This window comes from Mustela nigripes, chromosome 1, assembly GCF_022355385.1.
Source record: "Mustela nigripes isolate SB6536 chromosome 1, MUSNIG.SB6536, whole genome shotgun sequence".
Taxonomy (NCBI): domain Eukaryota; kingdom Metazoa; phylum Chordata; class Mammalia; order Carnivora; family Mustelidae; genus Mustela; species Mustela nigripes.
The window spans coordinates 144964655-144978098 of NC_081557.1; the positions used below are offsets into that span (position 1 = coordinate 144964655).

At 35.3% G+C, this 13444-nt stretch overlaps 1 pseudogene; it reads right to left on the reverse strand.

Annotated features, from left to right (window-relative positions):
• Window positions 1–1283: 1283 nt before the first annotated feature.
• LOC132025286 (large ribosomal subunit protein eL6-like) lies at window positions 1284–13170 on the reverse strand (annotated as a pseudogene).
• Window positions 13171–13444: the final 274 nt, after the last annotated feature.

The window sequence follows — 13444 nt, forward strand, 5'->3', positions numbered from 1 at the left end:
AGGTTTTGGGCACCAACGAGTATCATCAGAGAACAAAACTTCCAGTTCAAAATGAAGAAGAAAAAAAATGCTTCGCTAGCAAAAAGTGGTCTCAAACTGAGGAAAGGTTTTGAAAAGGGTATTACTCGATCTCTGCACACAAAACCAGCTCTGAATGAAAGAAACTGTTTTCATTTTACAGAACTGTTTGCAATGGGAAGAATGTGATGTTTGCAGACAAGCATATGGCAAAATCATACTATTTTCTGCAGTTGTCAATCAAATAATTGTACCAAGGAAAAAGAGGGCCTCAAGGAACTCATAAACCAGTCAGTAGGTGAGTGAAGACACACACAGTTGACTCCGGTTTTAGATGCAGCTTTCCACCTTGAATGACCCATTTAGGAATATGGGGAGTAAATAGAGGAATTCGTGGTTTCACATATGTGAAGCCTCTTCCCAGCCACTGCCAGCCCAGCATTCTCATTGTTGCTACAAAGAATCATATATGACTGTTTTTAGTAATATAAGGATATTCATCTCTTCAAGGATTTGGGTAGAATGTTTGAGGATAGTTACTATTGTCCAGAGGTTTCTGTTTCTAATGTTGGACTCAAAGCAAATATATAAGAAACAGTAATGAAGGTGTATAAAGCTCTTAAGAAGTCATTAAGTTGATGTAAACACACCCATACGTATTTGAAGATCTGAAGATATGAACTGTAATTATTTAATGCTCACTGACAAGAGGCTGTATTCTTCTGTACTGTTGCATTATTTTCATTTTAAATATAAATATATAGAATAATTTCTCCTTAGATGAATGGAATGAAATAAGTCCAACTGCTTACTTTATGCAGGTAAAATCTATATAGTAGTTCAAGACACTGTCATTTCGGATAGTTCTATCCCATACACCAAGGAAATCTAACATCCTATTCAGCAGTGATATGTAAAGGACTTAAGAAGTGGCAGGGTACAGGCCCTGAACAATCACAGTGTGGCATAGGTAATCACAGTGGTCCTGGCCACAGATAACCAGCAGGACCTTACCGGAGCTTCACCATACCAGGTGATGTGTCAACACTGGTCCTCTCGAGGTATCTCCGAGTTCCCTAAGGCTCGCTTTTCAAAAGTCAGCTCCAATTTTCTGCTTTTGCACCATGACCGCTTTCTATACTCTTTCATGGCTTTTCATTTACTTTTGCCAAAGCTCTATTAGTCAAAAAAAAAAAAACAAAAGCAAAAACCCAAAGCAAAAAATGAATTTATTAGGTCGCTATTAGTTTATAGAATCTATGGATCTATGGGTAATCTCGAGATTCAAAAACCTGAAACAGGAAATAAAGTAACAGAAATCAGAGCTGCTGGTTAGTGGGTGGCCCTACAGCCAGGCTACCAGGATGAAACTTTGAGTAGTCCCTAGATCTACGCATTGTTGGCTGAGGTTCGTGTCCTGGGCTAGAGCATTTCCTTTGTAGGACCTCGGTTCATTGGAACTTGCATTATTACACCAGAAAACCATTGGTTTAAAATTTCCTATTCTATTATCCCACTGTTAAAAAGTCCTCAGACAATTTTTCCATTCCTCACTTTATAATCCTCCCTACTTGCTAGATTCTTCTCCCTACCAAGAAATCCTGTACATTTATTAAAAATTGTGAGCCTTATTGCAATTCTTTCCTTTTAAGGTTTTTTGTCTCTCACCTCATGGATTTTCTTATAATATTCCTAAAACAAACATACATACTTAAACACATAAAGTAATTTTATTCCCCCAAATGAACTTCCTTCTTTGCTAAATGGTGTTAGTTTTCCTCATCAGAAAATTAGATGCTCTACCTAGTGATAGTGTAGGGTTGTTATCTTCCTGGTGACAGTGTTGGATGTTGGGACTGTGTGTGTCCTAAAAATACTTTCAATGGGAAATCATATAGCAGGGGGTGGGGGACATTGTTTTGTCAATTTTTCATAGTAATGGTCATTTATCCCTACTTCTGTTTATAAAACTAATAGTAAACTTCTTTAAACTATTTGTGTCAAGGAGTTTGCAAGCAATGAAAACATCTATATTTAAATATCTAAAATAATTTTTACATTATTAATATGTAGAAAATTAAAAACACCAGTTTGAGAACAATATGAATTATAAATATTTAATAGTAAATATTGCATTTAAATACTTTGTAATAAGAAAGCATTTATTAATTGCTTATCTGTATATGATATTAAGCTAGAAGAAACTTAAAAACAAGTTAACTAATGTGTTCTAGGCCCAATTAGTCTGTGAATGATTAACCCACTTGCTTTGAGCATGGTGCTAATGAGGCCCAGATACCAGGTTTGATTTCCCCATGGGCTGGCAAGTTTGGCTTTTTGCCATTGCCGCATATTTCACTTCTAACTTTCATAAGGAATTCTTACACATAGGTCAGTGGGCATAAAGACAAAGGAGATACAGAGTATACATGCACATTTCCAAATTCATAAACTCAATTGGAAAACAAAACATGCACTCTTCAAGGGGAGGCTGATAATCTCCATTCCCCAATAACACTTCCACTTCTAATAGTATTGCCATTGTTAAAAATGAACAAACCCTGTTTATGTGGAATGCTTGGTAGGGTGTAAACAGCACCTTCGCGGATGCTATAAGCATTTAAAGATACTTAAACTCTGTACATCTATCCATTTCACTTATACACTGATAGGACACTGAAAGGTAGAAGAAAATTTGAAGCATATACTTCAATAAGAGGACTCTAAAACAATTAATTACACATAATTTAACTATTACTTCACTGTTCAAATGATTTTTGTATATGAAGCTTAGTCATATTTGTTTGCTTCAGTTTCAATCCCTTTTTTTTTTTTAGAGGAATGCAGAGACTATGGGGGGAGGGGCAGAGGGAGAGAAAGACTCTTAAGCAGGCTCCATGCCCAGAGCAGAGCCTAACTTGGGACTTGATCTTACAACCCTGAGATCATGACCTGAACCGAACTCAAGAGTTGGAGGCTTAACCAGGTACCCTAGTTTCAAACTTTTTTGAAATTTTGTGTCAATGTCAAAAATTGTTCTGGCTGCACCTTCCTTAAGGTACAAAATTCTACAATTAGAATGGTTTTGTTCATTTTTAAACAATAAATCAATAAATGAACATGTGAATTAGAGTGTAAGAAGTATTTCAAAGGTTGAAAGTTAGTTGTCTTGATTTCTCTCTCTGTCATATGATTTTTTTTGCTGCATATGTATGAGCTATTCTCAACTCTCTGTATTCTTGCATATCTTGCCTGAGGAATTTATGTAGGTCTTTAATAAGAGTATTGTAAAGATTAGTATGTTATTGCTTAAAATGTATATTTTGGACATTAGGAGTTCTATAACTTATGCGGAGGTGAAAACAGGTATTTAACCAAATAACTCAGGTTAAAATTAAAATTATTCCTGAGTTTTGAGGTATTATGTTAGTTTTTTTTTTTAATTTTCTGAAGCCTGAAAAAATGGTTTCTTTCCTCTAATTTTTGTATCAGATGTATTTTGGTAACTAATGGGAGGCTATAAATTTTGTTAGTATTATGAATGCCTTACTAAGGCTATCTTTATATATAGTTCTGATCAATAAAAAAATCATCTTTGAAAGATTTATTAAGCTTGACTAAGGAATTAGTATTCAGTTCAATGAAAAGTGACTCGAACCTGCTTTACATGGACTAGACGATTTTTAATGGTTTCTATCTAAATGCAACATTCATTAAAAAGTAAATATCTTATTCCTAAAATAATTACATACTTTTAAAAAATATAGTGGCAATATGATTTAATTTTAATAAAGAGAACGCTGGTATGAGCTATATGTAGGATCCAAGTTTCTAAGCATTTGCTGTCTTCTACATTTTTTATGTTTCTTTTGATTATCAGGGGAAATTTATGAGATTGGGGATGCTATAGGGAGGTTTTTGTAGTGCAAAGTCCCCAAAATCACAATTCAGGGATAACATATTAAAGAAAGATAGAGGGACATTATGGAAATTAAAGGGTAATTCAAGCATTTCTAATTTCAACTATCGTTTTTTTAAGAGAGTGGGAGAGAGAAGGGAGAGAGGAGAGAGCGAACCTTCCAGCAGGTTCTACACCCAGTCTGGTCTTTCAGGGCTCAGTCTCACAGCTCTGAGATCATGGCCTGAGCTGAAATCAAGAGTTGGACACTCAACCAACTGAAACCCCCCAGTTCAGTTGGCACCCCTCAATCATTATTTTTAAAACATGGTTGGTTATAGTAACAGAAGTAGGAATTACATGAGGCCCTGGCCCCAGCACTTACTAGGCAGTTCAAAGTGGGCACCAGGTTTCATAAGAAAACACAGATATCTAGCTTGCAGAATGAAGGCATTTTGATGAGTCCATTCGGATTCTAGAGTACTAATAAAGGGTTTTTGCTCTTTTCTGTTTTTTACTTTGAGACTTTGCAGTAGTTTCTGGGCATATTTCTTGGAAGATTTTCATTTTTTTTTCCTTGCTTTATTTTTTGAAGACATGTTTAAAAAGTTAGGACAGCAGCAAAACAACCTTTGAGAATATTGGATTGGTTAATCATTTCCCTGTCTCTTACGTGTTGAAAATAGAAATTATGAAGATCACAAGGGAACTGGATTTCCTCTAAGAAGTCATAGTTTGTTTAGAATGTGTCCCTTTGATCTCCCATTTATAGTCATCTTGTGTTCATTCTCTGAGTCCAACAGATCAATTCCAGTGGAAGCAGTGCTTTCACAGTAATGAGCTCAAAAGGCAAAATTGCCAGCCTAAGAGCAATTTATGTACTACATTTGCAGTTCTCAAGGAAGTCGAGGGTGAATATGTAACTTGCAAAAATATTTGTTGATATTTAACATCTATCATCAGGATTAAGTCACTAGCCACATGCAAAACCAAAACCAAACAAAAAAACTGCTGAAAAAACATCAGCACTTAGTTCAAACTTTAGTAGTTTCATTGATTCCGATAGAAGGTGAGACATCTGCATTTATATATCACTCAGTAAAGCATGGCTTCACTTTAAACAATTGGTTGTTCTAAATTCCACTCTTATTTTATTCCAAGTTTTTTATGTATTTGTAAAAAGTGATGGAATAGTAGGCAATGAGTTGCCTTCATTAGCAAAAGAAGATTTTTAAACATTTAAAATATACCAATTTTGGGGTGTCTGGCTGGCTCAGTGGGTTAAGCCTCTGCCTTTGGCTAAGGTCATGATCTCAGGGTCTTGGGATTGAGACCCTCATCAGGCTCTCTGCTCAGCGGGGAGCCAGCTTCCCCCTCTCTGTCTGCCTGCCTCACTGCCTACTTGTGATCTCTCTCTCTTTTTTTCTCTCTCTGTCAAATAAATGTGTAAAATCTTTTTTTTTTAAAGATTTTTATTTATTAATTTGACAGACAGAGATCACAAGTAGGCAGAGAGGCAGGCAGAGAGAGAGGAGGAAGCAGGCTCCCCACAGAGCAGAGAGCCCGAAGCGGGGCTCGATCCCAAAATCCTGGGATCATGACCCGAGCCGAAGGCAGAGGCTTTAACCCACTGACACACCCAGGCGCCTCAAATGGGTAAAATCTTAAAAAAAAAAAGAAAATATACCAATTTTATATTATCATATGATGCTTCAACTAGAGAAAAACAGTGCTTTCTAATAATTGTTTGATGTTTTAATCCAAGCTACTAAATCAAATCTTTGAAAATTTGAATGGTATAATTAAGTTGAGTTAGGGATTCACCATTGAAAATTAAATTTTTATTTGCAGTGATAAGAATATTAATTTCCTGAGAGCACAGCATCATGGCGCAAACATTACTCTTGCTGAATTAGGAAAACATTGGAATACAAATGTACTTGGAATTGGCAGTAATGCACACAAAACTCATAATTTTGTCATGCAAACTGCAGTACTCTAGCTATCTAAATATGAGAAGGTTGTTAAAATTTGCAAACATTTCTATATATGCACAGTGAATAAACTACAAAAATTCAGTGATGAAGCTGTTAATACAAAAAATGCCTGTGTCACAGCAGTAGATGTCACGTGTCTTTGCTAGTTATTGTCAATTAAATTTTGGAAGTGGTTTTGCATTGTAATTATTGGAAAGAAAGCCTTCAAAAAGAAAGATATTAAAATATTCCATCCCTTTAGGGATGCCTGGGTGGCTTAGTCAGTTAAGTGACTGCCTTCAGCTCAGGTCATGTTCTCAGGGTCCTGAGATCTAGTCCCCCATCAGATTCTTGCTCAGCATGGAGTCTGCTTCTCCCTCCGCCTGCCTCTCCCACTTGTGATCTCCTCCGCTCTCTCTCTAGCAAATAAATAAATAAAATCTTTAAGAAAAAATGTATTCCTTTAAAATATAAGAAAAAAGATGAACAAAATCTATGAAAGGTTGAACAGTTTACAAGTATAAGTTTGAAATTTTATTTCTGTGATTTGGAATATGTCATGTTGTGGGAAGAATCTCTTGATGGATTTCTTGTATCCATTAGTTAAGTTTATATTCTATACTGGTAAATGGAATGCATTTGAATGGAATTCTGATTTCTAGCATCTATATTGCAAAAACATTCCAAATAATAATAAGCTTTAAAAGTGTATTTTATAAATTTTGACTCATAAAAATATTTGTTGAAGAAATATACTCAAAATGGAGATAAAAATGGTAAGACAAAGAATTTATACATTTTTAATGTAAAAAATTGGAATTGAGAATCTTCTCCATTTAATATCTTTTTAGTTTTTCTTTCGTTGTGGTCAATAATTTATCAATTGCATATAATACCCAGTGCTCATCACATCCCATGCCTTTTTCAATACCAATTATCCAGTTACCCCACCCCCCCACTGACCTTCTTTATTTAATATTATTTCCTCTGAGCTTTTTGGGTGTTTCAACATCCGTTGGGATACTTCACTCAATTAACAATATTATGACCTGAATAGCAGTCATATGAAAAAAAAATCTGTTGAGAGACTTTGAATATGCAGTCTTTGAATAGACAGCCATATGAGAAGTATATCATAGGGAATATAATCAATAATATTGTAACAAAAGCTATTATGACCAGCAGAAAAAAGATCAGCTGAAGACAACTATCTTTAATGTTTTTAAACATAAAATAAAAGTTTGAAGATTACATAAGTTTTATAAAAATGTAAAAATAACTAAAGCATATTTTAAAAATATACTCCCAGATATATATCAGTTCTATTTTATTAAAGACATTTGATTTATATATAAGTAACTTATATATAAATATATATTAAATTATATATCATATATAAAATAAACACATACATCCAGAATAATGATTCTGCAATTCTTCTTATGGTATTTTTTAAATTAATGTTTAATTATGCAATAAAATGAACCAATTTTTCAAAATTTAATGTAGGCAATTTTATTTTTGAAAGAACTTTATCTTTGAAAATAGTTTGTGAAAACAACTATTTGAAGATCCATGGTAAAAGAAAACGTCATCATTATATATTTAATAAATTGTATGATTTTAATTATTTTTAAAATATTTTTTGCACATATTTGAAAAAGAGAGAGAGAATGAGAGAGAGAGAGGGAGAAATAAACTCCCTGCTGAGCGGGGAACCCTGAATGAGGGCTCGATCGTAGGACCCTGAGATCATGACCTGAGCTGAAAGCAGCCACTTAACCAACTGAGCCACCAAGGTCTCCCTGATTTTAATTATTTTAACATATTCTTTCTCATTCAAAAATGTCTTGACTTCAATGATACATGATGTAATTTTATGTACACAATATTCTTTTTTTTTTTTTAACATCAAATGTATTATTTGCTTCAAGGGTACAGGTCTGTGAATCATTAGTCTTACACAATTCACAGCCACTCACCAAAGCACATACCCTCCTCAATGTCCATAAGCCAGCCACCAGATCCTTCCCCCTACCCTTTAGCAACCCTCAGTTTGTTTCCTGAGATTAAGAGTCTCATGGTTCGTCTCTCTCTCCAGTCCCATCGTTTCATTTTTTCCCTCCCTCCCTTCCATGACCCCTCTCCTGCCTCTCAAATTCCTCATATCAGAGAGATCATATAATTGTCTTTCTCCGATTGACTTATTTCACTTACATAATACCCTGTAGTTCCATCCACATCATTGCAAATGGAAAGATTTCATTTTTTATGGCTACACAGTATTCCAGTGTGTGTGTGTGTGTGTGTGTGTCTATGTGTGTGTCCATCCCATCTTCTTTATCCATTCATCTGTGGATGGACATCTAGGTTCTTTCCATAGTTTGGATATTGTGGACATTGCTGCTATAAACATTTGGGTGTGTGTGCCCCTTTGGATCACTACGTTTGTATCTTTAGGGTAAATACCCAGTAGTCATCACCTCCTCCATCAGATCTAAATTAAGAACCAAGGTGCCTGATGGAATATTTGAAACAATATTTTTCATAAAGTGTAATAATCAAACTTTGAGCACTACACAATTTTAGATAGAGAAGGAAAAACTGGGTGGAGTATCCCAGACAAAGGAAAGTAAATAAAGAAGGAGAGCAAAAATGTAGAATTAGCCTAAAAAATATTGTCAAAAAGGTGAAGGAGCATATGTGTAAAACTAAGAACAAAGCAGTCATGAAGGAAGGCCAACTGTAAATATAGCCTCTGAGAAATATTGCAGGTGATACAAATCTAGTGGATGGATTGAAGAATAGTCTGCATAGAGCTCAAAATAAATTTAAGCATTAGAATATTGGGTTAAGGGGCGCCTGGGTGGCTCAGTGTGTTAAACCACTGCCTTTGGCTCAGGTCATGATTTCAGGGTCCTGGGATCGAGTCCCGCATCGGGCTCTCTGCTCAGCAGGGAGACTGCTTCCCTTCCTCTCTCTCTGCCTGTCTCTCTGCCTACTTGTGATCTCTCTCTGTCAAATAAATAAATAAAATCTTTTTTTTAAAAAAAAAAAAAGAATATTGGGTTAATATCCTTCAGAGACCATTGGGAAGCCACAAAGAGAAATATTAAGGAAAGTAAAAAAAGTATGGGTGATAAGATAAAACAGAAATGTTGTGATCTTTAAATTAAAAGACCCCACACAAACGTAAGAGTGGAAGTAAAGAGGGGTGCCTAGGTGGTTTAGTCAGTTCAGCATCTGCCTTGAGGTCACTCAGGTCATGGTCTCAGGATCCTGGGGTGGAGCCAATCAGCATTGGGTTCCCTGCTTAGTGGGGATCCTGCTTCTCCCTCTCCCTCTGCCTCTCCACCCTGCTCATGCTCTCTCTCTCTCTCCCTCAAGTACATAAAATTTTTTTGAAAAAAAAAAGAAGAAAATAAAATATTTAAGGAAATAGACTCATGGAACATTGACTCAGAATTTCTCCTAGTTAAGGAAAAGTGAATTCAGATTGAAAGGTTTCCAGTGCTGCCATACAAAACAGATTCTAAAATTTCTACATATAGACACATTATGTTAAAACTAAAAATTTAAAAGATAAAATCTTCCTGAAAGAAAAAGCCAACCATCCATAAAGAAACAAGATACAGATTTATTTCAATTTTCTCATTAGCAATAGCTGAGTGAGTAGGAGAATAAGAAATATTTTTACAGGGCTGAAGGAAAAGAAACTCAAGTCAAGATAATTTTTTTATCCCACACAACTGCCATTTAGAAGTGAAGACACAAAAAGAATTTAAGCATGCAGAGTTTCAGAAATTTTAAACTCATATAAAGACTCTCTTGGAAAATAATCTTGGAAGAAGTAGTCCAGTAAGAAAAATAAGTCCAGAATTCTTCAAGATAAATGGATATGTGAGATATGCCAGGTGTCTAGTTTCCAACACTATTCTATCTTGAAATACATCAAATGCAATGTCTTTCCATGACTAAAACCTGACTGACACATGGGTCAAAAAACAAAAAATTCAAAACAATAGATCCAGATGACATAATGATGAAAAGATGAAAAATATGTTATTTTTCATAATGTGAAAAAAATATTAATCTTGCAATGCTTTTTTGAAATTACTAAGCAAAGCTTTATAGAACTTGGATGAAGAAAATGATCTGTGCAGTCAAAAATATTTCTTTTCTATAATGATAGATGGAGTCAGTAAAGGCTAAGCAAAAATATTTAAAAGTTAATCACCAAGGATAGCTGTAAAGATGGCCTATGGTCTGTACAATAAAAAACTATCAAAGGTAATTTGTGTAAAGAGAAATGTATGAAACACTTTAGATTTTAATGAAAACAAACCTACTACATGTCAAAATTTGACAGCTAAAATCAAAACAATACTTGTGGGGAAATTTATAACTGTAAATATATGTATTAAAATAAGAGTAAGAGACACCAATAACTGGGTGATCCTACTGGAATAAAATAGAAGAAAATTTTAAAAAATAAAGGTAGACATAAGTGAATAAATACATTAAAAACATAAATAAATTAAAATTAGAGAAACTATTTTACAGATTAAAAACCAGACATTGGTGGCATCTGGGTGGCTCAGTGGATTAAGCCTCTATCTTCGGCTCAGGTCATGATCTCACAGTCCTGGGATTGAGCCCCACATCGGGCTCTCTGCTCAGCAGGGAGCCTGCTTCTCCCTCTCTCTTTGCCTGCTGCTCTGCCTACTTGTGATCTCTGTCAAATAAATAAAATCTTTACAAAAACAACAACAACAAAAACAGACATTGACAAGAAATAGAGTAGGGAGAGAATAATAAAATTATTTAGAATTACAGTATGAACTTAATCTTGTTTCTACTTTCTTGTAGAAAGTATTCATGTAGAAATACTTTGTCAAATATATTTTCATAAGTATGTATACATATATAATTTCAAAGACACAGCAGAGATTAAAACAAAAATAATATACAAAATTGATTAGTTACACAGTTGAAAAAAGCATAAATAGATACATTCCTAAAGGAATATAAAATGAAAATTGACATAAGAAAAAAAAAGAGAACACCAAAAGCCATTAACATAATTAAAAGAGAAATAGAAGGTTGAAATATGCAATTATTAAGCTTGAGTTAATAAATACAAAGAATGATTTTGATATAATTTTTATTTTAATTCATTTATTTCTACATTTCTTAGTTGTAGAAAACAGAAATTGACCCGGCATTTAAAAGTACTTGTTAGGGACGCCTGGGTGGCTCAGTTGGTTAAGCGGCTGCCTTCGGCTCAGGTCATGATCCCAGCGTCCTGGGATCGAGTCCCACATCGGGCTCCTTGCTTGGCAGGGAGCCTGCTTCTCCCTCTGCCTCTAGCCTGCCACTCTGTCTGCCTGTGCTTGCGCTCTGTATCTCTCTCTCTAACAAATAAATAAAAATCTTTAAAAAATAAAAATAATAAAAAAAAAAATAAAAAAATAAAAGTACTTGTTATATTAAGCTTCCTTCCACGGATCAATGGGATTTATTATTTTTGTTGAAGAGTAGGCTAATCAAAAAGGGTAAGAGCTCAGTTTTTTCCCCATTCACAGCTCATTCTTTCACACTTGTTTTTCTTACTTGTGGTCCACTGTGCTGATTCACCCTTATCCTGTGGCTAAGTACGGCCATTTCTAAATTTGTCCTAAAATATTTGCACAAAGGCAAATTTGTCCCACCTGGTATTTGTGGTCTTTGTTTTTCTTCCATGTGATTTACCTTGTGCTTATTTTTTCTGAACTTAACGCTGTTTGTACTTGTTCCTTTCTCTAACATGTACTCATAGAGAAATGTTAGGCACAAGCCATTATAGCTCTTAGAGTTTACCCACAGAAATATGAGATCAAATAGTTTTTAAATATAACTTGATTATTAACCAGCATCTCTAGGGACAATAAATATTATGCAAGATTCTCTGGTAAATAACATTTTTGTCAAATGTTAGGATTCCAAGAGAAAGGTATCAAATTATGAAATTATAGAACAGTTTTAAATATGATGAATGTGTCCTGCAAGCATAGTTTCTGTTCTGCTTAATTGTTCTGTTAATTGCAGGTTAAAGACTATAGTAAAGTATATGAAATTCTCTTTCCACCATTGAACACTAAATACATAAGGGATGTGGTGGTATTGTGAACTGGCTCTTTCTTCCCCTGAAGTTTGTCCCCATATTATTAACTTGGAATTCTCATCTTTAAATATATATATATTTTTTGAGAATGACTATAGAAGGAGTATCTCCAGAATTCTGCTGTTCTAATGGCCATATGTGTTTTTCTTTTCCCCTTCCCTTCCAGTTCCTTCTCTTCTCTTTCCTATCTTTTCTTTTTCTTGAGACCATGCTTTTTATTTCTAATGGATCCGTAATTTAGAACACCAACTTGTGAAGGATAAACTCCATTTGTGAGAGAAATCACAGAGTGGGGGGTAGCACTGAAGCTGAGGAACAACTTGGATTGTAAGATGAATTTCAAGTCCACAGCTTTCTGATTAACTTTGCACTGCTCCGTAATCTCCTTTCTCTCTTTCCCTGTGACAAAGACCTCACCCTCCTGGCATCTGGGTGTACTCAGCTTCTTCTTCTTGAAGTAAGTATCGGTGAGATGTTTAGAGATTTTAATATTGCCAGTATTGATTTTGGTGCAAGTGGCAATCACAGATTTCTGGTGGGTTCTACACAGAGGAACTCAATTGAGGGCCAGAGATCCAGTTGCAAGTAGCAAGCCACTGTTCAGCTGCTTCAGGAAAAGCACCCTCTTGCCTCTTTGGCTCCCAGTGAGGATGATCAAGATGGTGCCAGGAGTGAGACTAGCTCACAGTTTTCTCACATGCTGACTTATAGCACCCCCCCACCCCCCGCACCATGGCTCAACAGCTTCTGAGGCTCACCTTCAGTAGGATAATACCCAGAAATTTTCCAAAATGCAACCACTTGGGTACCACCATTCTTGTAACCAATAACCATTTTCCTGACAGTAGCCAGAAATCTTCTCCTTTTGCTTTTCAACCTTGGTTTTAGCTGCTTGGTATTTCCTCTTGTACAAAGCCTCTGTGGAATACAAGGTCAATCAGGAATATCTTCCACTTCCTTCTGACTAGGACATGGTTTTGGCTGCCATGGGTTTTCCCCATCTTCTGCATTGTAGAGTTAAGGTTATTTTTCTCAACCTTGCCACCAGCATCAATTATCTTGGCTTCAGATTTCTTCTCATTAATATCTGACATCTCAACTTTTTCACTCACCATCTTGCAAGATGGAAAAAAGCTTTAGACCATGATTTTTAACTGGTCAGCACTACAGGAGTCTTTACAAGATCTGGACTAGTGACGATTGAAGACAGTAAACAGTTGGGTGGGAGAGCCCCTGCACCAAAGACCTACCTCTTTGCAGGTTGGTCTATATGTACTTTACCAGTATCTTATTAGTGAACCACCTTCAAACCCTAAAATGTATGGATTTAATTAAATTTAACTTCAGTCTTTATACAGAAGTACTTCACAGTGAAACAGGACACTCCAT